A 24,971-nucleotide genomic window follows, 5' to 3' on the forward strand; every position below is an offset into this window, starting at 1 on the left:
ACCTCTCTAGTCTCTTCCTATGCCAAAGCCAGGCACATAGTAGATGCTCAATAAATTCCAGTTGCACAGAGGGATGGGTTGGGGCCTTTATTTCCCACTGCTTCTTGCATGGCCCAGGGCGCACAGTTCTCTCCCCTCTGGTCACCTGCCCTGGCCCTTGGGGTCTCTCCCTACTTCGTTTCACTGCAGTTTATCACCTCAACCTGACAAACCCCTCTGCACACCCCAAACACCTGGGCCCCAGAGACCTGAGTGCTCCTCAGTGCGAGTGGGCAATGCAAGCCCCACCCCAGCCTCCGTGGTGGAGGCTCAAGGCCTGGGAAGCTTCTGGAAGAGGTGTGGGCAGGGGTTGGAGGAAGCAGCCAATGCGTGCTGGGCGCCATGCAGCAGCGCACGCAGAGCCTGAAGTCCACCCCTTGAGGTGTGGGTATCTCCACGCCTCTCATTCCCCCAGGGGAGCAGAGGCTTGGGGAGGAAAAGGACTTGTCCAAGGCCAGCTGGCGGGGTCTACCGGACTCTAAAGCCCGTGGCGTGGCCATGCCGAGGGAGCACTGGGATTCCAAGTGGGCACCCGATGCCCCACAGGACCGGCTGTTCCTGGGGTGGGAACTGGGTCACCGCTGCAGCCCTGGCCCTGAGGGGTTGGCATGACTGTAGACCAAGAGGCTGATGCCAAAGGGGCCACCCTATGGCCAGGGAAGTTACTCCTGCCACCACCACCACCACGATGGCATCCTGCCAGTCCTCAATCCCAGACCCACTGTGGCCCTGACAGGGCAAAACGGCACCCCAACGAAAGCACACACCCAGAACTCAGTGTGCACCCCGGCTCTGCCGCTCACTAGCGGGGCTGTCTTGAGTAAGTCAACCGAGTCCCTTGACGGCCTCAGTTTCTCCATCTGAGAAATGGAATTAGAAACCACGCCTTCCTCCCCAGCCAGAGAGAGAACTAAGCTGGACGATGTATATATTGAGTGTGGTGCTTCTGAACCGCCCACCCTCAGCTCTCACGGCCATCCCATGACAGCGTGGGGCTCAGAGAGGTATAAGGATTTGTCCTCGGTCACGCAGCAAGGGGAGGAGGCTGGTGGTCCTCGAGCCCCAGGACCTGAACGCCAACTCCTTCCAACAGTTCATCCTCTAACTCCCAGGGACAAGCCCCAGACACGCCTGGCTCAGAGTGGGGAGGGGACGGCTGCAACGGGTGCGTCCACCAAACCCTGACTGAGCACCTACAGAGGGCCGGGCTGCGGGGACCCAGAGGGGAATCCGACACAGCAGAGATGACTACGCACGTGCCCGGCAAGCCCAACCCCGGGTCAGACGGAGCTTCGGGGAGCCCAGAGAGGAGGGGTCCTTCCCAGGACAGGCAGCTTGCTGGAAAAGGGAACATCTGAGTGCACCACTCAGGGCCTCGGTGAGTCTGACAAGCCAGGCCGCGTGGAGCTAGCTGGATGGCGTAGCACATGCCCGAGGTAGCGCTCTGCAGCCAGTCCCTTGCCCACTGAATCCTCCTAACCTCTCTGCGGTAGGGACTATCGTCTCAATCTTGCAGAAGGGGAAACTGAGGTGCAGAGAGGGGACGCCCCTTGGCCAAAGCCAGCTGGTGAGGGACTGGTGGAGCAGGCATCTGAACTACATCCATCTGGCTCCGCGATCATAACTACCCACAGCCCCGTGGCATGAGGAGCGCTGGCGTTCAGGGCAGGGGTGGGCCGGCTGGGAGGTGCGGGTGAGGGAAGAATGGGTGTAGGCTGGAGGGGCCAGGAGAGGCCTCAAAGGCCAGGCTGAGGCCTTGCCACCTCATCCACAGACAAGAGGGAGCCCTCCTCTGTGTGTCAGCTGTGCAGCCTTGGGCAGGTCAACTAACCTCTCTGTGCTTCAGCTTCCCCATCTGTAGAAAGGGGGCTGATAATATACCTACCCCGCAGATCGGCGAGGGGGAATTCTGGCATACACTGAATTTATGTATGTATTCAGTTGAAAAGAAAAACTGAAAGCTGGTGGACTGAGGCAGTGCCCGGCCAGGTCTGGGGACAATCTGGCCACTGGCCCAGGTGGGTGCCAGGCCTGGGGAGGGGGTGGCAGCGGCGTCTCCCAGGCTTGCCGGGGCACGCGCCAGCATGTGCGTGCGTGCGCGCGTCTGTGTGTGTTGCTGCAGCAGCTTCTATGCAAACATGTTAATTTGTTTTCATTTTGTGTTTTTTTTCCCTCGCAGGATAATTGGGTGAGTTTGAAGTCTTGGCGAGGCTGCTGATTATAGCTATTTGGGTGGTGCCCTCGTGGGGCTTGGGCCCTGCCTCCTGCCTCTGGTGGTGAAGGCGGCGACTGGGGGTGTCTCGAGGGGTTCGGGGAGATGCCAGTGGGTTCTGAGGGCTCCTGCAGGTTGGGGACGGCGAGGCGTTCTGGGCCCCCCAACATTCCCCTCACCCAGACATCGTATCATTGCAGAGTGCAAATCCTGCCCACAAACGTCTTTTCTTTGCCCTGTTTGCTGTGTTAAAAAAAATAATCTGTGACAGGGTCACCAATATTCAAAGGGAAAAAAACCAAACAAACTGGAATTCTACCTAAAATTCTTATTGTCTGCTTTCTCTTAGGGGTTAAAAAAAAAAAAAACCCCAAACTTGACAGCTCTGGAACCACTGAGCCCATGTCCCCAAGGCTAACTGGCAGCTGCTTTGCTCTTCGTGTTACCTGCTCAACCCCCGTGGGCACCTGAGTTTGCCCCCCTGGAGAAGGGTGTGGGCTTTGGAGTCAGGTGGTTTGAGGCACCCTTGGCAGCCGTGTGACCTCAGCCGGTATGTGGCTTTCTGAGCCTCTTTTCTCCTCTGTAACCTGCTGCCTGGCCTTGGGAGGATTCAAAGGAGATGGGGTTTTTGGGAGCACAGTAGGGGCGTGGTAAGTGTCTGGGCTGGGGCAGGGGCGCCCTGCTCTGTGATGTCTTGCACGGGACCCCATCCTTGCGCCTGCAGCCTGGTCACTGACCTGTTTGTGTCCGTTTCACCTGCTAGGTGGGGACCAGGTCTTTGAGGGCTGAGCCCGCAACTTCTGCTGACTCCACTGAACACCTGCCATGCGCCACACCGTGCCCCGAGAGGTGGGAGATGGGGGGAAAGGGCTTGCATGGTGCTCTGGAGGTGAGCAGGGGACAAGACCCTTAGCGCTACAGAGAAGGCACACGTGTGCGTGGGAAGGGGATGGGGAAGGTACGCCTGGCAGAAGCCCCAGCCTGAGCAAAGGCACAGAGGCAGGAACGGCCTGGCAGATGCAAGCTCACCCCGGGTTGCTGGAATATGCCGCGGGAAGCCAAGTGGCCTTTGGGGACTTCCTGTGTGTGGATCTGGACCTCCCACAGGGCTGGGCTCACAAAGGGGATTTAGTGTTTACAGGGGACAGCTATCCACTAGGCCAAGAGGCTGAGGGCTGGGCCTCACTGGAAGCCACCTTCCCTGTATTGCTGGTCTCTTTAGGACCGTGAGACCCTTGACAAATCGCTTTAGCTATCTGATGCTCAGACTGCTTACCTGTAAAATGGGGTGGTGGCAGGGACCCAATGAGACAATCCCTCACACCCGCTTATGCTCCTGGGAGTCGCCCCAACATCCCCACCACCCACCTACAGCCTCAGCTTGTCCTTTCGCCTCTCCCGGGAGGCAGAAGGAATGCTGGGAAACCTGAGTTTGTGCAGACACTGGGCTCAGCACTACCGTGTCCTGGCACTGCATGACTCCCCGGTGCCCCGGCGGGTTCTATTTCATTTCCAGTTCTTGGCTAAGGAGACTGAGGCTCAGAGAAGGTTGAATGGGCAGGGTCCTGTGCGTGGCCTTCGCCAAGGCTGCAGCCTCTAGCCCGGAGCCTGGCCAGGATGGAGGGACGGGATGCACACTCTGCCCACCAGGGATGGAGACCACCAGCAGCCTTCCTGCGGGGCTTCCCCCAAGGGCTTTGGTGGCAGAGCAGACCTGGAAGCCCAGACCCCAGCACCTCTCTCTGTTCTCCCCCAGCCCACCCCGTGGAGCAGGCACCTTGAGTTGCAACCCTGGGCCTCTGGGACATGGCATAACTCCATGGAGAGAAAAGGCTTTGAGGTCGGCCAGATCCCTGTCCCCATGACCAGCTGCGCAGGCATGGTGAGTCATGTGTCCTCTCTGAACCTCAGTATCTTCATCTGTAACACGGGACTACCGCCCCTTACCTTCAGAGTGGGTGCAGTGTCTGGCCAAGTGCTGGCACATAGTAGGCCCACAGCAAATCAAGTTAATGGCTGCCCGTGGCTCCTCTGGCAGCCAGGAAATAAGACGACGACACAAAATAGCAAGAGGAGGAGGTAGGGGAGAAGATGACAGGCCTCCTGGCTGGTCCACTGGGGTTATCGGGGAAATCTCGGTGGAGGGCTTGGGCCTCCCTGGTCACACGGGGTGGCAGCTGGCAGCACCTCCTCCCCCACTGAGAATCACACAAAGGGGCCTCTATTCCAACTCTAAGCATTTGTCCCCAGCCAGCCAGGCCACACCTCCCTCTCCCCACTCTGCTGGCTGCCCGGCCTGGCCCAGGCCTACAAAGGCCGGTGTGTCCCTGCCGAGCCAGCCTGGCCTCAGAAGACCCTACCCACAGAGCGCTAGGGATCGTGAAAGGGTCCTGGGAAGGGTATATATGTCCCAGGGCCTCATGCCCAGGTCACTATGGGCAGGGTGCTAGGAAGGTATGAAAGACTTCAGAGTGACGAACTTGGGTACGAATCTGGCTCCAGCTTCCCCACCTCCTACTGTGTAACCTCACACTCCCCCTGTTGATAAGAGGGGCAGCTTGCTCTCAAAGAGTCTGTGCAAAAAAACGAGAAAAAGCCCACATGATGTCCCCAGGACCCAGCAAGCTTGAAATCCTGACCACTGAGCTCTTATCCCCATTCACAGAAGGGGAAACTGAGGCCCAGCGCTTGGCTTGCAGGAGGCAGCCAATAAACCCAGTGAATCATTCTGAGATGGAATCGGGATTCAAAACCAAGTCTGGTGGACTCTGAACCCCTCTTTTCTACTTGAAGATTTTGCCAACAGTTTTTAGCAGTTTTTTTCCTGTTTCTCAGATGTCCTCAGCTCTGTGGGCCACACGGCCCGTGGAGGATGGGGCAGGAGGCCCAGGCCAGCAGCCCGACCCCCAGGAACCCTTGCCCTGCCACACAAAGTCCCCCTTTCTCCCTCCCACCCGCTCAGGGCGGCCAAGTGAACAGCAGAATACCGAGTAATTAAGCCGGCGCACACCATCCGGGCGCCCGCGAACACTGTGGAGTTTCCCTTTTATGTTTATAGCAATTGTATGAAAATGTGCAACATGGAGCGGCACCAGCTGACAAATGAGACGAAACAGACAGGATTCCGGGCCGGCTTTTTTCCGGGCCTGATTGGCATTAATTGTGAGCGTTTACAAAGCACAACTCGGCGCCTGACATTTGCTTCAAGCGAACGTTTCCTTCTAATAGTTTTAATGATTACAACGGGAGCTGGTGATCACTGCCAGGCGGGGAATAGGCTGCCTGGTGCCCGGGCTGGGCTCGCCTGGGTCCCAGGGGATGGTGCCGAGACCCACTCTCCCCTGTGTGGCAGGGCCGTGCCAAGGGCCAGGCCTTGGGCAACGGAACCCCTGCTCAGGGCCTGGCTGCTGGCACATCCCAAGCTGCCAGTTTATGAAGCCGACGGGAAACCCCCAGGCACAGACCCACGGGTGAGAGAGGGAGGGGCGGAAGAGCAGGACTGGGCTGGCCTGGCTCTGAGGCTGGGGAGCCTCAGTTTCCCCATCTGTGCAATGGGGGTAGGAAGATGCCCACAAATGCTGGCTGCTGTTTTCCTGCTGTGTGACCTCGGCCAAGTTCCTTCCTAGCCCTGGGCCTGACTCTCCTCACCTAGAACAGGAAGGGCAGGGACTTGGTCACCTGGAGTCCCTCAGCCCAGGCGTCTAGTCCCAGCTCTGGCCTCTTTTCAGCCACATGACCTGGGGAGAGCCCCTTAATCTGTCTGAGCCTCAGTTTTCCTCACCTGCAGAATGGAGTTCACAGGTCCCCTAGGTTGCAGGGTAGTTTCTAGATTCCAATGAGAAAAAGAGTAAAAACCCTGAATTCCTGGCAAGCCAAGAGTCTGTGTCCTGTTCCCTTCCTGGAGAGTCCTCCAAATACCTCCCTCATGCACTAATTCATTCACTCACTCATTCATTCAGTGAACATTAAGTGTCCTGGTCAGGGACCTGGGAAGGCATCAGTGAACAAAGACACTTAGGAGGCTCTCAGCCTCGTGGCGGAAGAGAGGTGACAAACCTACAGAAGCACGTCACATGCGGTATCCCATTGACTTCTCATGCCCATTTTACAGAGGAAGAAACTGAGGCACAGAGAGAGAGAAAGGACAGTCTGAAGTTACCAACGTGGGACTCAAACCCTGGCAGGTTGCCTCAGCTGAGTCCTCTCAGAGGCCCCCGACCCAGGCCCTGGGCGAAGGCCCCTCTGAGGACCTGAGGGCTGACCGCTGGCCCCCCCCATGAACTTTCCAATTTTGGATGGGGCTCATCTGCAGAGCCACGCTGGGCACGAGGCAAGAGGAGCCACTGGGAAGAAGGGCATCTGTGAGGCCTGGATGGGAACCGCCATCCTCCTGGGGTTCCATTTCTTGGGTAGAAATGGGAGAGGATGTGCCTTGTCCCTGGGCCCCACGACACCGCTCATTCACATACTTCCATGAACACACTGCAGTGCCCGCTCCATGCACATCCTGCTCCAGAGCCCACACAAACAGCGTCAGCCAGGTGGCTGGGGAAGGCAGGGGCGTGGTACTTGAACCACGGCTCGGCATGTGCCAAGGCCCAGAGCTGCTAGAGAACCCAGGGGGTCCAGGAACTGCCCGCAGTTTTCTGAGACTGTAGCATCCTCTCAGCAATCAGGCCCACCTTCTGGGTGGGCCCCCTGGGGTCCTCTCACCCGCTGCCCTACCTGGCCTCTGGCTTTGGCAGGCCCACCCTGCAGGAAGCCCCCAGGATGGGTCCCACCTCTGTGCTTGGTTCCTGCCAGAAAAACCTTGGCAATTATTTCTTTTGGAATTAGTTTGGGGGCGTGGAGAGAAAAGCAAAAAAAAAAAAAAAAAAAAAAAAAAAAAAAAAAAAAGGGGGCGATTTTTTTTTTTTTTCGCTTTTGCATATGGTGGCACAGATGGTCCCATGATCCATAAAAACTGTTTGCAATTAAACTCCCACTTTGCATGGCTGGATTTGTCAGTTGTCTGAACCACGAGTGTGGGGCTCCACACTGACAGGGAGATAGGACGTGGGACAGGGCGGGGCAAGAGTCGGCAGGATGGGTGGAGGCCCAGGAACCTGCTCTGGGCTCAGGGCCCGGCCCGATGGGGTGTTGCGGCAGCCATGCCAGCCTCCTCTCTGGGCGTCCCCTAGCCTTCACCAGGAGTCAGAGCAAAGCCAGGCAGCTGGGGTGGGGCTTGGCAGGGCTTCCCTGCCCAGCAGGGGCTTGGCCAGCGCTGGGTGTCCCGGCTGTGGGGGTAATGAGGGTGGAGAGAACGGGGCTAATCACCACTCGGCCCCTGCCAGAGGGGACCCAGGACAGGCAGGAGGGTGGTCAGGCACTGTGAGCCATAATGGGGGTCCAATAGGCAGGTTCAAGGCTGGGGAGCCAGAACCTCTGGCTTAGTTGGCAAAAGGGATCTCCAGTGATGCCAGGAAGGGATGCCAAGGGCCAAAACTGGCTCCTTCCTCATCCCCAGAGAAATTGACCCGGCCTCCTTATGTCCCTTTGAAAGCAGGTAGGGAAATCAAGGCAGACACTAAGAATATCTCAGGGGCCTGAGCTTCCCCTGCCAAACCAATGGGCTCTCTGCATTTAGGAGTCTTTTCAGAGGGCTTCTAGAATGAGGATGAGGGGCCTACACTCCTCCCACCACCCCTGGGTTCAAAAATGCTAGCTTGCCACCCCAGCTGCTACCCTGGGACACTTGCTTGTTTGGGTTAACAAATGTATCATTTGGCTTTGGGAAATCCTGATATTGCTAATAATTGTTCCCTGATGAAAAGAAATAAGACCCTGATACCCCCCTTCCCCCCGCCCCCTCCAAGCTGGGAAAGAAAAGTCATAAAAATAGCTTGTTATCTCACCTATTGAGGCTCCGACTGGATGTTACTGCTAATTGGGTATAACATCCTTGTCTTGTTCTCTCAGAAGCTAAATCAAGAAAGCGCCACTGCTGCGAACTAATTATATCTCCGGCCTGCAGCCTGCAGCTTGTCTCTCCCTTTATTGAGTTAAAAAATGGTCACGAACCTTCATCTTTCATCCCCCCCAAGCGCTGGGCCCACACTGCCCGCCAGGCGTGGCTGGCAAGGCACAGACAGCCTGGCGGGAAGGTCTAGCAGGAGTCCTGGGGACAGGCAGCAGGGTTGGGGAGTGCTGGGGGGAAGCTCCTGCCCCAGATACCTGCCGGGCCCTCTGCCCTGCACCTCACTGCCAGTGGTGGTCAACTTTCCCTGGAGAGAGGGACACTGGCCTCTCTCCTCTCTCTGTGCAGCTGGGCCCCTGGGGAGCATTTCAGTCCAGGAATATTCATTCATTGATTCATTCAACAAACACTTCTCGGATGCCTACCTACCGTGCACTAGGCACTGTTCTAGGCTAAAGCTTCCAGTACACCAGAGGTAGCCCCAAGCACCTTTACCCTGGGTTCGCAGAGATGTTGGATAAGTCCCCCTACCTAGGACCTCATCATTCCTCTGCTCACACTCCCGGACTGTGGGAAGGGAAATCCAAACGCTAAGGCCAGCCATGGCTCCTTCTACAGTCCCCTCTCTCTCCACATGGTGGTCACATTCCGGCCATGTGCTGGTGCCTCTGGGCTGCCTCTCATGCTGTTCCCTCTGCCTGTAAGGTCATCCTTCCCATCTCTGCCTGTCAGACACTCACCAGCCTTTAAGGCCTCAGAATAAATGGATGGCACCTTTTCCAGGAAGGCTGCCCTGTCTGCCTGCCACCCGCAGCACTGCCCCAGGCTGTGAACTTTGAGATCTGGGTCTGAACGCCAGTTCAGCCACTCAGCAAGTGTGTGACCCTACTCTGCTTAACCACGCTGAGCCTCAGCTTCCCCATCTCTAAAATGGGCCAAGACTTCTTCCGTGAGGTGCTGAGAGGCACGCTGCGGGTGCTCTGCAGAATGATGAATGAGAAGCTGCCCACGGAGGACCCAGCTCTCAGGAAGAGCTCAATAAATGCTAACTCTTATTATCGTCCACACCATAAGCCTTTGCAATGTGCAGGATGAACACGAGTCTCTCCTGGAGTTGGGGGAAGGTCATGGACTCTCACACCTAAAAGGCTCTTGTGGCTGGAGAACAACCTGTATGCTCAGAGAAGATTCCCCCAAAGCCCTTGCTTTGGCACCCTGGTCCTTCGAACCACACACACAGCCAGGCCAGAGGCACCCCTGAGCTGATCGAGGCGAGGCAGGCAACCAGTTTCAGCTCATAGGCCCTGATGATTGATTGGCGCTGCCTGCCCAGAGCCCTGGAAAGAACCCAAGGTCAAGAGAAAAACTCAGCAGGGGAAGAGGGCAGCAATTGATTGGCAATGTCTGCCAAGGGCACAGCGGTGTAAGACAAGCCAGGCCTGCCATGGATTTGCCATCCTTGACATTTATGAAGGACGTGGCTGAGTCTGGGTTGGGAGGGATCGGAGGAGGGGGTGACCTGCTCAAGGTCGTGCAGCTCATCAAGAAGACAGCTGGCCCGGAACAGGTTCCCTTCACCCCCTGCCCCCCAAGGATCCTCCCATGCCCAGTACCCTCACAGGCAGAGGGGAGGCAGAAGCTTGTGTAGATAATGAAGGAGATTCTGTTGACCTGCCATGTGGCCCTGGGCTTCACCTCGCTAAGCCTCAGTTTCTTGATTCACACAACAGAGATAAAAACACACTTCACAGAGTAATATAAGGATTAAATGAGAGAACAGGATGCCAAAGTAGGAAGCTAAGTCTGGCACACAGCAGATACGAACAGTGGCCTGTGATTCTCGTAATAGGCAAAAGCATTTAAAAGGAAGTCCAAAATACCAACAATTACAAGTGCCACCTCCTCCAGGGAGCCCTCCTTAGCTAACCCAGCCATAACTATGAGTTTCCACCTCTGATTGCCTTTAAGAGACAGAGGCAGCTGAGGGCAGGGCCCACGTCCGGCTTGTTCGCTGCTGTGTCCCCCTGCTCCTGGCACAGTGCCTGCCTGCACATTGTGAATTCCTCTATGGTGGTGACTAAGCCACTGTACTGTGATGGTGTGTCTGACGCCTCTCCCTCGGTACACATCACCTCTCAAGACACATCTCTGTGTCCCCAGCACCTGGCAGGGAGCCTGGCATGGAGCAGTGAATCTCTCTGAATGAACAGATGAATAAAGAGCAAAAATAGCAGTTCCTGTTTACGCCTGTGTGCTAGCGGTTACTGCCAAGCCTTGCAGCTGCCCTCTAAGGTGGTCCTGTGGCCCAACACAGATGAGGAGACTGAGGTCATACAGATGCCAAGGGACAGAGCCAAGCCCCAAATTCAGGCCTGGGGACTGCATGCCGAGAGGCCCTGCCGCCTCGGCCTCCCCCCGTGCCAAGCTCAGGCCTGGACTCTGTGAGGCGGCCACCCCTGTCCTGGCAGTGAATCCTGGAGCAGACAGCTGGTAGCTGGACCTCCCTCCTCCTCCTCTTCCAAGGGAGGCCCCCTCCCCACAGACTCTGGGTCATTAAGCTCTGCGTCATTAAGTCCCCATCCCCTGGAGCCTGTTCACAGCCAGTCTCGCCTTCACCCCCTGACCTCCCAGGCCTTTGTCCCCTGTGCCCTCTGCACAATAGCAGGGGCTCCCAGGGCCCCAAACAGCTGCTACGGCTGGGACACTGGCTTGCTGTGGGGCCAGGGTGACTGGCTGGGGCCTGTGCCTGAGCCCAGCCCACCCAGCTCTGAGGGGTTCAGCCAGGACCCCCTCCTTGCTGTCCTCAGAGCTCCCCCCAGCACTCTGCACACCCAAACTCACCCCATTCACAAGCCCCTGAGAAAACTGCTATTACCCTCTTGAACAAATGCGGAAACTGAGGCCCAGAGTGGTAAAGTGACTTGTCTGAGGACACACCGCCAGTGAGAATGCAGGAGCTGGGGTTCGATCCCAGATCTGGGACTCCCAAGCTCCCTGCTGGCCTCTAAGGCACCCAGATCACATCCTCCCCTGCTCAGACCTTCTTGGCTTTGCTCATCCTCTGAACCCCATAGCTCAGCACTCAAGGCCCCCTCCAACACCCTCCTAGCTGATCTCCCTTTACCTCCGCCCTTTCGTAAACTCCCCCTGCCCTTCCTGGTTGTGCCCCTGGGTTCTCAAACTCCTTTTGACAGTGACACCCCCATTCACGCCATGCTGGGCAGATCCACTCAGTCTTTGGGGCCCAGATCAACACGTCCTCTCTGCCAGGAAGCCCTCCACGACCCGCTGCGACTTTTCCCTCCTCGGTGTCTCTCCACCAGCCCTGTCCAGAATTCGAGTTAGTTGCAGACGCATCTTACCCCGCGTCAAGGCTGTGGGCTGTCTGATTCCTCAGAGCTTTGCCACCAGGACAGCGGCTGGTAGGGTGCCCAATGGAACCCTCCCACCTCTGGCCACCAGCAAACCTCATGCTTCTGCCACCCCCTGGCTGCGTGACCTTGGGCAGCCAAGTACCTTCTGTTTCCTCCCTAACAAAATAGGGGTAATACCAGCACCCGCATTTCTTAGGATTATGACAGAAGGTTCCAGACTGGTGACCTCTATCCTGCCATGATTACCACTATTATTGGTCTGTGCCCCACTCGAGTGGGCCTCCATTTCCCCATCTCTGAAATGGTACTAACTCCGCCCTGGGTATGCAAGCTCCCCATCACAGGGCCCCCGTCTTTTGTTTGAGGCACGCAGTAGGCACTCAGGTATCTCTCAACTAAGGAATCCGTGGTCCAGGTGGAAAGAATCCATCTCCCTTCCCAGCCTCCACCCCCCTCCAGAAGAATCCCCCTCCCCACCCCCAGCCCCAGCCCATGCAGACTAAAATAGTCATTAGGCAGATTTCAAAAGATGTCAGTAGCTTATAATTATAGTCGACATCCTTCTGAGATAAAAGTGATTACCTTGGATGCAAATCACTTAGCAACCAATCAGGGCGGCGGGCGGTGCCCGCGGAGGTGACCGGCCGGCAGCGCAGCCCTCCTCCCGCGGCCCGCGCGGCACAGGCGGGGAAGGCGCACAATAGCTCTTGACACGCAAATGGGTTAACACAATAAAGGCGGCTCCGGCCGCTGCTGGGGGAGAGCTGCAATTCCCGGCCCGCGGGAGGTAATAAAGCGGCCCTTTTGTGCGCGCCTCCTCGTTCTCACCCCCGCCCGGAGCCCAGAGGAATCGCCGCCTGATTGAATTACGGTTCATGAATATGAGCCGCTTCGCTCGCTTCCTCCGGAGGGTGAGGAACGGGAAGGCAGAGGGGGCAGGCGGGAGGTTGGGGAGGGGCCCCTTGGCCCAGGCCCAGCCCCGCCGCCCGAGCTCAGATGGGAGCCACGTGTGCTCACCCTGCGGATGCGTGGGCACCCCCGTGGACAGAGGCGCCCCTGGCAGGGGCAGCTGGAAGGATCCGGGCGCCTGCCCTGCAACTGGGTTCTTCCACCTTTGGCTCCAAGGGCTTGGGACAGCCATTCAAGGCTCTGAGGATGAGGCTCACAGTAGCCATGAGGACGTGCGTTTATTGCGTGCTTACGGTATGCCAGTCCCTCACTGAATTCTCACTAGACCCTAGGCAGTGGGTGCTATTATCAGATGAGTAAACTGAGGCTCGGAGAAGCTAAGGTACTCATCCGAGGTCACACAGCCTGCAAGTGGTGGGCTGGGAGTGGGACCCAGGCCCAACCCACTCCAGAGCCTGGCTCTTAACCAAGAGCACTGCCATCCCCGGGGAGCCTCGAGTTTCTCACCAAGGGGGTTAAGCAGCCCAGCCCAGCCCTGGCCCGGTCTGGTCCAGGCTCAGAAGGGATAGGGGACGGATGGGCTTACATGGAATTAGACGAGTCAGAAGGATTAGCCGGGGTAGGGGATGGGGGTGCCAACCTTGAGACCTGAGAAGGCTTGCCCCACCCTGAGGAAAAGGGCTGGCCAGGGTTACTGGCCCTGTCCAGGGGGCCCTCACTGGAGCCTCTCCCCTCTTAAAAACCTTCCCCATCCACCTGAGGCTCCAGGATACAGCCACCCCAACGGCCACCCCTTCCCCCATTAAGCACACCCTGGCACAAGGACCCACAGACATCACCGGCCCCCTTCGGGGCCACCGGCACTGCCCAGAACACTGCTCATTCCTCTGCCTGGCGCCTCCCTATTCGTCCTTTTCACGACTCACATGGCACCCCTCCTACAGGGCCCTTCCCAACCCTCAGGCGGGGCCAGGAGCACATCTACCAAAGTTGCCCTTGCCCCGTCGCAGCCTCGCCACCCTCCTCCAAGCACGGCCAGAGCGGCCGATGACAAGGAGCCTAAGGCGGGCCCTCCTGGCAGGTGGGTTTCACGCCACACCTTCCCTCCCTCAGTGCTGAAGAAGTGGGTCCCGGGGGTGAGGGGAACAGGCTGACCACAAGGCCAGGGTAGAAGTTGCTACTCTGTCCTGCTGGCGATGGAAAACGGTTCAAACCTGGGTTTTAGTGTGAACAAGGCATCTTGGTGAGGCCAGACTCCCTCCATAGCCAACAGTCCCTGACTCCTGCAGGGAGCTCTGACTCCTGCAGGGAGCTCTGACTCCTGCAGGGACCCCTGTCCAACAAGTAGGGCCTCCCCTCTATCCATGGGAACTGGGGGTAAGACCCAGGAACTCTGAAGCCAGGGCAATTCAGGGCCAAACCTCTGCAGCTGCCTGACTGATCACCTGCAGCTCATCACTTCCTCCGTTTGAGCCTCAATTTCCTCATCTATAAAATGGGCCACAGCACATGAGCCCCTCCAGGGAGTAACTGAGAGCGTGTAAAATGCCTGGCACATGGGGAGACGCCAGGAAAGCTGGCACTCCCTCCTGCTCGTCGTCTGGCACGCTGATTGCCAAGCCCAGGGAGCTGAGGGAAGGGAACAGAAGGAATCGCCCAATTCTGACAGCCTTTCCCTCCGCCTTGGCTAAGGAAGTGTAAATACTCGACGGAGGGCCTCCAACTGCCTGTGTTTGTGAATCTCTGGCGAGCACTCTGAGTTTGTTTCTAAACTGGGAAGCTTCGAGAGGCAGAGCAAACAGCCCTTCTGCCCACCTCTCCCAGTTCTTCCCCAATCTGCTGTTGCTCCTCTGTCCTCGGAAGCCTGTGTGTTTAACGACACCATTTCAGCTGGAAATACCATCTCCCTGCCAAGCCCCCAAAAGCAGCTCCGCTGATATTTATTGACCTGTTAATCTAGCTAGAGTGCCTGATAGGAGAACAGGAAAAATGCTCACTGCATACAGTGGGGACTGGCGTCTCCTAAGGACCCAAACACACTTCCCTGCTTCCACCCACTGAAGCAATGACACAGTTTTCGAACCTTTTCCTAGAAATGTGATCACAGCAGTTTCACCCACATCCGACACTGGCAGTAATTTCTGGAAGGGACTTAGAGGAAGAATCACAGCACCAGCAGTAGCATGCTGGCTGGGGGTTCTCTGGGCCTTTGCAGGGAACAGGGCCAGTGCTGGGGTGTGTGTGGGAGAGGGGGGCCTGGTGCCCGATGCCCATCAAAGCTGGCCCCTGGCAGAGACACAGTTTACTCAGACCTCGGCACTGATGGGCCTGACTTGCCCTCCATTCATTAACGTGCATCACACTGTGCTTGTCAAATTCATCTCAAACAGCAAAACGTGAAGGGGGCAGTCAGGAGTTTCAGCTTGGCCATGGCCCCCACTGTGGGGTTGAACAGCAGGGGGATCCCCTGGACTTGGAAGGGCAACAGGCAGCAGCTCCTCTGCACCTTCCCTGGCTGGGAATGGGGCACCCACATTTTCCCCAAGCAGAAGCAGCCTCTTGGAAGGCTGGAGGTGCACATCTCTCCGGGCAACCTTGGAACTTCAGCCTGCTGGCTGAGTATATGGTGGGGTTCAGCGAGGTGTCCTCTTTAGCATCCCTTTTGGAAACAGAAAGTTGCTCTTTCTGGGAGGCCTGGGCCCCCAAGCACTGCCAGGGTACGTGGGCAAAGCTCTGAACACCTGTCCTTGAGAGGAGGGGCACTAGCAGGGACAGGTGGCACCGCCTCCCTCCCCCATCTCATGGGGCACTGAGGATTTAGGTCAAAGGACTGCAGTGGGGGTTGGGGGGAGTCAGCCTTCACCTCTCCACTACCCAAAGGCATTCAGCCCCGCCCCTGCTTACCAGGATCCCGCCCCCTCCTATCTTGGGTCAAGGCAAGTCACGTCGCCAAGGCAACCCCAGTGACGTCAGAGACTGGCCAGTGACGTCACGCCGCGGCCCCACTGGGGATTCTGCAATCCCTGCGAGTTATTTGTGGGAAAGCGGTTGTGACGAGGGACCCTGCTAGGGTCTAGCCCCAGAGGGCACAATCTTGAAACGCAGCCAGCCACGTGACCGGGACCTTACATCCCCCTCTCGGCCGATATCCCTTGAAGATCTTTGAGGCTTTTCGGGAGACCCTTAACGCTGTCGCATCCTGGGTGCCCCCTCAGCCCTTCCCAGACGCTAGAGTTCGCAGGGAATTTTCGGATGATGGAGCCGCTACCTTTGTCTGTTAGTTTTACCGTGGGGTGACCTTTCCTCTGTGGCATCCGCCCCGCCCAGGGCCCCGCGGAATCCCCAAAACGGGCCTCCAACCTCCACTGCGGCCGGCTGGCCAGTCCGAGTAAGTAGTATGTAGAGGGAAAGGGGCGGACAAGGGACACCGCTGCTTCAGGACCCCCAATAGCCTAGGGCCCCTTTTTGTCCAATCTGAGCTGCCCGGACGCCAGGGGGTGACCCACCTCCAGCCTAGAACCCCGCCCCGCGCAACTTACCGGATCAGCCAGGCCGTCGAAGGGCACCAGGTCTCAGCGACCACGACGCTCCGCTCGGCGGGTCGCAGCCATGCAGGGGTGGCAGAGGCTGCCTGAGGAAGCCCCCCTCGGGGGCCTATGTCTCTTTCCGGGTGGGAAGAAGCGCTGTCGGTGAGGGCTATCCGGGTGCCAGCTCGCGCCGTCCGAAGTTGGGGGTTTTCTCCGCTCAGCAGGGGTCCAGCCCGCACAGGACTGGGGCAGCGCGAGCGCTCAGGCGACGCATCCTCTCCAGGGTCTGTGCTCGCCGCGTCCGGCGGGCGGCGCTGCGCCTCCCCTCGGGGCCCTGATCACGGCTGCAGCGCGGCCCGCGCCGCTCCCAGGGCGCCCTCTCCGCCCGCGCCGGGAGCCCAGCGGCCGTGGCCCCTCTCGCCAGCCCCAGCTGCAGCTTGTCTTTGTTGCTTCCTCTCGTTCGCTCGCCCGCCCGCCCGCGGTTTGCAGACACCGGGCTCGCCTGGAGGTGTGGGGGGGGCGTCTCCTCTGGGGGTTGCACGCACCTGCGGCGGCCCCGGCTCCTCGCCCGGCATGCACCGTCCCCGGCAGGTTGCAAAGAGCGGCGGCGAGAACGCACCGGCCCCTCCTCCTCCTGCTCCAAGCCCCGGGTGTGGGGGGAGGGGAAGCCGGCGAGCGGCGGCGGCAGCGGGCGGCGGAAGCTCGGGTGCAGCTCTGGGAGTCTCGGTGCGAGAAATAGCCGGTCCCACTGGCGCAGGGCGGACGCAGGGACGGCCCGGGGGACAGTTCGCCGGGTGTGCGAGCTGGCGAGCTGCAGCAGGGGCGGCGCGCGCGGGGTTCTCACGTGCCCATAGCCCCGAGCGGCGCGCTGGGGCTCCCGGGGCCGCAGCCTCGCGCCGCCTGACGCGCGCCGGCGTCTCGCCTAGCCTGAGGCCCGGGTGCCGCGCGCCGCGCCCTGCAGGCGGCGGGCCCGCTGTCCGTCTCCCTTGGCCGGCGTGCGCAGCCTCTCCGCCGAGCCGCCAGCCCGACCGTCCTGCCCGCTGCTCCGCTCCGGCCCGACTGACAGGCGCTAGCGCCCGCAGCAGCCTCCGCGTCTCGTTCCCCGCCCGCCCCCCGCCGTCCGGCCCAATCAGCGGCGGCCGAGAGGCGGTTACCAGGGTGACGCGGCGCCGCGTCCTACGGGGGCGGGGCCGGGGGCTGCCACGCGCGCTTTTCGCGGCAAAATTCAAAGGCCGGCAGGGCGGCTCTCCAACCTCCTCCCCCAAGCTGGGACGAGGCGGGGTCTGCCTCGCGAGGACTGCAACTCCCGGCATGCTGCGCGCCAGCGCCGGGCGGAGGGGCACTGACTGGGGGCGCAGAGCATGCTGGTACTTGTAGTCCTTTTGTCGAGGAACCAGGCGTGGGAAAACCAGTATCATTTATTGAGCACATATTTGGGGCAAGGCACTGTACTAAGTCATTATCTGCATTGTTTCATTTAATCCTGGGAACAACCCCATGAGAAATTTGTTAATAATAACAATAAAAATAATATCAGTGGCTAACACGCAGCAAAGTACTTTATTTAATTCTCACAACTGTGTGAGGTAGGTATTACCATCGCCCCTATTTTACAGACTAAAAAACTGCTATGTATGGTAGGTACTAATATTATACTCCCAAATTACAGAAGAAACTGAGGCTAAGAGATGTGAAATGACACTCTGTCCTGAATGTTTTGTCCCAAGGCATATTTTGGGTTTTAGCATCACAGCTGAGATCTGTGGGGCACTAACTATATACCTGGGCCTGTGCTGAGCTCTTTGAAAGCTACACCTCATGGATATACAACACATCCATGGGAGCCAGGCACTGGCATTCTCCCCCCACTTAATAGATGGGAAAACTGAGGCACAGTATCACATCAACCTGGGGTCCAAATATGCATCCATCAAACTATACTGCACCTTGCCTTTTACTGTCTAAGAAGTTTCATAGGTTCTCATAGCCCATGGGTGGCCCAGTTAGCAGTCCCTTTTACAGATGGGGAAATTGAGTCCCGGATGAGGCAGTTCCCTCTGTTGTCATGTGTCTGCCACACAGGGAGTCGGGGAGCCAGCTTCCCAGTATAAACTTCAAGATACCCACAGAAATGCAAAGCAGCAGCCACATCCCCACCCCTAAGGCTGTGCCCGGGTGCCACCCGGCAACCCAGGAACCTGGGTGGGATGCCAGCCCTGCCCTTGCTGGCTGTTGGTCTTGGCCATTTGCCTTCATGGCTCTGTGCCTCAGTTTCTAGTCTGTGAAAGGGAGGGCACCTTCCAGGGTTGCTGTGGGGGTGAAATGAATCACTGCATGTAAAGGAGTCAAAATACAGTAAGTGCTCACTAAATGCCAGCAGTAATCATCCAGATGACAGGGTTTTGGAGCCCCCAGTGAGTGTATCCAGTGGAAGGGGCTGATTATAGTCCGGCCCTAGCCTACTTTCAGGAGCCAACCCACCCGGCCTGGGAGAGGCGCCCGCGGGGGACCTCCAGGGCCAGCCCAAGTAGGCCACCGCCACCTTATCTAGGGCAGGAGCTGGCCCTGTTTCAGGCCTCTGCGGCTGCCACGCAAGCGGTTCCCAGAAGCTCCAGGCCTCGGTGATCTGCTCTATTTCTCCACTGTGGCCCCCATCTCCTCTCCCCCTTCTCCCGCCTCCCTCTCCCTTCCCCTCCCCAGGTTGAAGGTGGGGGTGGGGATTTACCTGGAAACGTGATCCAGCTGTCAGCTGCTTCCGCTCTGGGCCAGCCCCAGAGCTGCTGCAATGACATCAGGGATTGTTGCCAGGGCGACTCACTGGGTGGACTCTGGGTGTGGACAGGTGGGGAAACCGCACGGAAGCTGAGGACAGGGCCAGAGACAGCAAAAGCCAAACCCTGGGAAAAGAGAGAGAAAGAACAGGAAGGGGAGAAGAAGGCAGTGGGCCATACCGTAGCTTTTGCAGAGTTTGGGATTTTTCCCATTGTAGGTCACCAAGGCTTGACACCTACTCTGTGCTAAGCACGTGCTCAGTGCTGTTTATATCACATATTTCTATCTCTTTTTACCGTCGCAGAAACCCCGTAAGGTACATACGATAACTATCCACATCTTGCGGCAGAGGAAGGCCACGTGACTTGCCCAAGGTCACACAATGACAGAACTGGGTCCCAAAGGCCAGAGCGCCTGACCTTGATTTATTGCACCCTGTGCCAGACACTAATTAACTGTGTGTGATCTTGAGGGCAAGTTTCTTCGCCTCTCTGGGCCTCAGTTTCCCCTGCTGTAAAATGGAGGGCAGGGCCCGAGGTCCAGCCCTACCGACCGGAGTCTCCTAGGTGGGCTGGCAGTTTTCAAAGATCCCATATGTACGACCAGGGCTGACAACATGGGGCCTACACGATCTTGAAAGGCCCCTGCATCTCTGAAGCGCTGTGAGTCCACGATGCGCTAACGGTGGGATTTCAGGCAGCAGCAGATTCACAGGCAGCTGTCTAGAGAGAGAGGTGAGAGGCTACCAGGTGCCTCTCACGCCCCTCCTGGCTAGGGAACGCCCCATCAGATGCTCAGCCCCGGGCCTTCACTTACGCCCCCTCCCCATGCTCCCAGAGCTCCCCCCCATACACCCACCTCCCTGAGGTCAGACCCTCGTGCCTTTGCTCTTGGTCGAGTCCAGTAACTCTGCATGATGTGACTGGAGACAGTGTCAAGATGGATTTGCCACGGTCCACAGAACCACCAGGCAGGCCAGCCCCTGAATATTGGCTCTGGCCAGGGGTCCAAGAGGCCCCAAGGGGGCAGGGGGCAGAGGGCACCTCATTCCTCGCTGTTCCCGTTTGCGCCTCTACACACCAACCTTGCTAAAATCCCTGCACGTCCTTCCACGTGCCTCTGTCACCTGCAGGCCTTTCCACATGCCATCCCCCTCCACCTAGAACGCCCTCCCTCCAGGTAGCTGACTCTTGCTGCTCCTTCAGATTTCAGTCAGGGTGCTACCTCCTCTGGGAAGCCCTCCCTGACTACCCTCTCCGGGCTGGAGCACTTCCACCCTCATAGCAGGGCCCAGTGTGTGTTCTAATGGCCTTACTTCTTTGTCAGGCTTCTTGCCAGCCCGAAGGCTCTTCGAGGGCAGGGGCTGCATTCAGACTGCCTGGCATGCAGTCGCTGCCCAATAAAAGTTTGTTGCGTTAATCTCTGAATCAATGAATGAACGCAGCCCAGGTTTTTGTCTTGTTTTCTTGTAGAGAGGGAGTATGAAGAAGAGGAGGGACTGCCTCAGTTTCTCCCATCTGTGAAATGGGTTCATTGCCACATAGACATCAATCTGGGTGCCTGGACCCTGGAACTTTCGTTCCCACCCTCCCACGTAGGTAAGGTTAGACACGCCCTTGTCTGGTCTCACTCGCTAAGGCCTGACCGCTCCTCTTCTAACTCCGCTAACTCCTTCGTCCAGTCACTCAACATTTCCTAAGTGCCTGCCCTGTGCCTGGCACTGGACATTCAGCAGTGACGCAGACCGAAACATAGGCCTTGTGGAACTCAAGTTTCACGTGGGGCACAGACAAGGCAACTAGCAGGTATCAGCCGGGGAAAGGGGACAGCCCAGAGCAGGCACCTGACCCAGCAGAGGGCCGGTGATGAAAGGCTGATCGTCTGCCCCGTGAAAAACAGGTAGGAGGTCGCCAAGGGGAAAGGTGAGGGCAGGGTGCTCCCGGCAGAGGGAACTGCCAAGGCGCAGGCCTAGCGTTCTGAGGGAGGGAGCTATGAATGTCCCTGGAGCAGAGGCGGGGCAGAGGCTGAGCCGGGGCAGGGGAGAGGCGGGGCAGGGGAGAGGCGAGGAGGCAGGGAAGGGCATTTATCCTGGCGTGGGGGGGGGGGAGCTGCCTGCCCCACCCCCGTTGCCTCACCTGCCCTCCTTGCTGTAATCTAGGCCAGAGCGTGGAGGGAGCCGAGCCCCCATTGGTGCGCACCACGTAGGTTTTTCAGAGATAATTTAATCAGAGCTATTAATAAGCAGAAAAGAAAGAGCTCTTTATGCTCCAGGAGAAAAGGGAAAAAAGAGGCAGCACGTGTAACCTTGTTCTTCACCCGGCCCCGCCCCTCGGTAGCTGCAGCCTCTCCCGGGGTGGGCCTGGAGGGACACGGGGCAAGGAGGACAGGAGAGGGGGGCCCCTGCCAAGCTCCCCACCACACCCCACTCACACCCCCCTCTAGCCACTTTGGCCTCCTCTGGGTTGCTAGAAGGTGCCAAACCGTTTCCCACGTCAAGGCCTTGACACAAGCTGTTCCTTCTGCCTGGAACATTCTTCCTTTTGCTTTTTGCACAGCTGGGGCATTCTCATACTTCAGGTCTCAGCTTGAGTGTCACCTCCTCGGAGAAGCCCTCCCTGACTACCCCAACTGCAGTTATTTTCCCCAGACCACTTCCCTTTCGTTTTGCTTTTTCTTCCACCACCCCCGACCCCGCAACAGAACTTAACTGCTGTTGGCAACTCTCTGAGCGCTGGTGGGTTCACTCGCTTATTTTCTGTCTGCCTGTCTAGACTGTCAGCGCTGGGAGGAGAGGGACTCTGTCATTTCTTTGCCTCTGGGTCCCCAGCACGTTACACAGTCCCGGGCACATGGTGGGACCTAGATCGGTATTTGTGGATGGAATCGGAGAAGGTTCAGGGGGCTTGGTGGGGGGAGCTGGGACAGGAACCGGGAGGTGGTATGGGTGCCTTCAATCTGGGAGACCCCCGAGAGAATCGAGGACCATTAAATGGCCCCCTTATTTCACCGCTGGGCATCAGGACCCCAAAGGGGGAGGAAACTTGCCCAAGGCCATGCAGTAAGTTTGGGCCACAGGGGGGACTTGAACCCAGAGCCCTTTCGGGACATATAGTTCCACATGAGCCCCCTCTCAAAACACCCGCTCTGTGTTGAGGAGGATTCTGAGGCCTCGCCTAGGCTCAGAAGGAAAAGAGTGCTGCGCTGCCACGGGTCGGTGGCGTCCGCCATTGGTCTGGGGTTGGATGCTGGGCTATTCCTAATAGCAGGGGTGCTAGTTCTGTGTTTGCTTTCTGAGTCTGAAAGAGCGCTAGGGTGGGAGTCCGGAGGCTTGGTTCCTTTAGTCAGCACCACCATCTTATCATGGGACAAGGGGCCTCAGTTTCCTCATCTGCAAATTGGGGCCATCTACCCCAGCACTTGCTATCTCAAGGGCTATAATGAGAAAAATGGGTATAACATTCCCCAAGCCTAATGGGTTCTACAAATATAACCAATGATCATTATCATAAAAGATACCAACGACAGTAATAACAACATCCATCGAGTGATGCCCCACTGCGGACGAGGCACCGCCCCAGGCACTTCATACTCATGAAAGGGGATCGCTGGCCTTTGGGACAGGCGTGGACTCTGAGGCTGGGGCCGGGGGCTTTGCTGAAGGTCACATAGAGCTCCTGAGTGGGCAGAGCCAGGATTTGCCACAGAGGGTTTCTGACTTAGCCGGAGGCCTTGACAAACAGGAAACAGTGACTAGAGGTGGGGGTGAGAGCCCCCACCCCCAAGGTCGTGTCTGTCTCTGTCCTCTGGCCAGCTGGGCCTGGTTCTCCCAGGCTCCCAGTGACAGGAAGATTTCCAGGGGATTAAACCCAGCCGGCCCCGCCTCCCTCTGACCTGGAAAGGCCGGCCAGCCACCCAGGTCCTCCTAAGCCCCCCTGGCAGATCTCCTTCTGTACAAAAAGTTATTGACTTATCAAGGTTAAAATACATTCAGCGCAGGCCAATAAAACAGGGATACCGCCGCATCCCGGCTGTCATGTGCAGACTGGTTTTCATGGCAACAGGCCCTCTTCTGCACATTAAACGGTTCAGTTGTGCAAAGTTCAGGCGTTACATAAACAGGGAGTTAACAACAGCAGTAGAAATCAATGTCTGGCCAGGCATGGCCTGGGGAGATAGCATTGATTGGGCCCTTCCTCGTCGATAGGTCGGGTCCCTGCTTCCTGCCCAGCTGCCCTGGACTCCCTACCGCAGCCCCAGTCCTGGGCTCAGACCCAGAGGGCTCCTGGAGCCCTTGTCCCAGAGTCCCTTTCTGGCTGGGAGCCAGCAGCGAGGGGATCTGCTAAACTGTCTGCAGTCGTTTTGTAAACCATTATGTCTTAGAGACGCCATGCCGTTTCTATAAAATATGTTCGCGCCATTGTTAATGCAGAAAGTATCCCATGGCCTTATAAACCATCCTTGTGACAAGGAACAATCCCACTGCCTTTATGTTTATCTATAAAAACCACTGATACATCAAGATGTGCTCCAATGAGGTCAAATAGACAAGGATATGAAATCAAACTGGCTGTGTGACCTTGGGTTAGTTGCTTCACCTCTCTGAGCCTCAGCTTCCTGATCTCTAAAATGGCAAGAATAATAGCACTGACTTCATGAGGCTATGAGGGAGGAGAAAATGAGGCGACGTGTGCAGAGTCCCTAGCTTAGGGCCTGACAGAGAATGGCTTGTGTCAGGAGGCTAACCCTCTGTGTCTCTGCACGCTGGCTCCAGCAGACACCCAGCTGGGGCAACAGAAAAAAGCAGGGAAGCAGGAAGTGATATTTGGATTCAAATCCTGGCTCCCCCACGAGCTGTGTGACCTTAGGCAAGTCAGTTCGCCACTCTGAGCCTCGGCATCCATCCCCTCATGTAAAGAGAGGGAAACGCTCTTGCAAGCGTGAAAGAAAAATCCAATGAGCTCGACCACATGAACGTAGTGGGCACACGGAAGGTACACGAGAAAGATTTATCAAATCAGATCCTTTGTCCCGTGTTCCCACATGAGATCCACCCACCCTTGCAAAATGGAAAATCTCATGGGCTATTTTTGCAGGAAAGGGAGGGGTAAGAGCAAAGAATTGTCTGTTCCATTCATCGGAAGACTCTCAAAGTCAGGGACCTGGTCTTGTTCATCCGGATGGTCAAAGTTTGGCACCAAGCCCAGGTATACAGTAAGAGCCCAATATGTATTTGCTGAACAAAGTTAAACTCCTCTGGAGATGGCTAGGTCCCTTCTCATGTGGTATGGGGTAGCATGGAGACGGGGGTGGGGGTGGCTGGGGTGATTCAGGATGGTTGAGGGGACTTCCAGCCACCCTAGGTACGGCAGACAAAGCCAACTTGAAATCCATGCCCCCTTACCTGGGGCGGAGTGCATGCTGGGAAGTGCTGCCCAGCTGGGGACTGTATTTCCAGGCATGGCTATGTGAGTAGCTCTTGCCAACGATATGTGAGCAAGTGTGATGTTTTCCACCAGTTTTCCCTTCTGCCCCGAGGCAGAGGATTGACCTTTCTAGGGTAGGGTAGGGCAGGGCAGGGCAGGGCAGGGCCGAAAGATGGATGGGGCCTGGATCCCTGAATCACTTGTGGGAGACAGCTGCCCGCCTGTTGACTGATGACATTGGCTTTGAAACTGTTGCGTGAGACGAACTGCTGTTGAGTTAAGCCACTAAATGCCATGGTCTCTTTGTTACAGCAGCTGGTGCTGCCGTCACAGATTCATAGGGTTTCCCGAAAAGGACTCAGACCCTCTAGCGCAGCCCTCTCTGAGTCATGAAATTTTGCAGAGCTGAGAGGGAATCCTTATTGGATAAAGCAAGTACAGTAAAATATGAATGGTACAGTCCAGGTGTGGGTATTTAAGTGTTCATTACAAATGTCTGCCAACTTTGCTGAATGTTTGAACTTTTTCGTAATAAAAAGCTTGAAAAAAATCTATTCTTGTATTTTCAAAATCTTTCTAAGAACCTTGGGGTTTTAGGAAGGTGCCTCAGGGAACTCTAGATGGTGGTGGAGTTGGGCAGAAGGTGCTGGAAAAGATAGATCTCTGGGGTTCACACTACACCCCCTGCCCTGCTGCCCTGAATTTTTTTTCTTTTTCTTTTCTTTTCTTTTCTTTCTTTCTTTCTTTTTTTTTTTTTTT

At 57.2% G+C, this 24,971-nt stretch overlaps 1 protein-coding gene across 1 annotated transcript in view; it reads right to left on the minus strand.

Moving 5' to 3' along the window:
• Window positions 1-16,544, minus strand: part of FAM222A (family with sequence similarity 222, member A) — a 52,934-nt gene extending 36,390 nt beyond the window's left edge. Inside the window, exon 1 of the mRNA XM_012660428.1 lies at window positions 16,030-16,544. The gene's annotated coding sequence lies outside the window, so the exon portion shown is untranslated. The remainder of the gene's footprint in view (window positions 1-16,029) is intronic.
• Window positions 16,545-24,971: the final 8,427 nt, after the last annotated feature.

This window comes from Propithecus coquereli, unplaced genomic scaffold (assembly GCF_000956105.1).
Source record: "Propithecus coquereli isolate 6110/MARCELLA unplaced genomic scaffold, Pcoq_1.0 Scaffold665, whole genome shotgun sequence".
Classification (NCBI taxonomy): domain Eukaryota; kingdom Metazoa; phylum Chordata; class Mammalia; order Primates; family Indriidae; genus Propithecus; species Propithecus coquereli.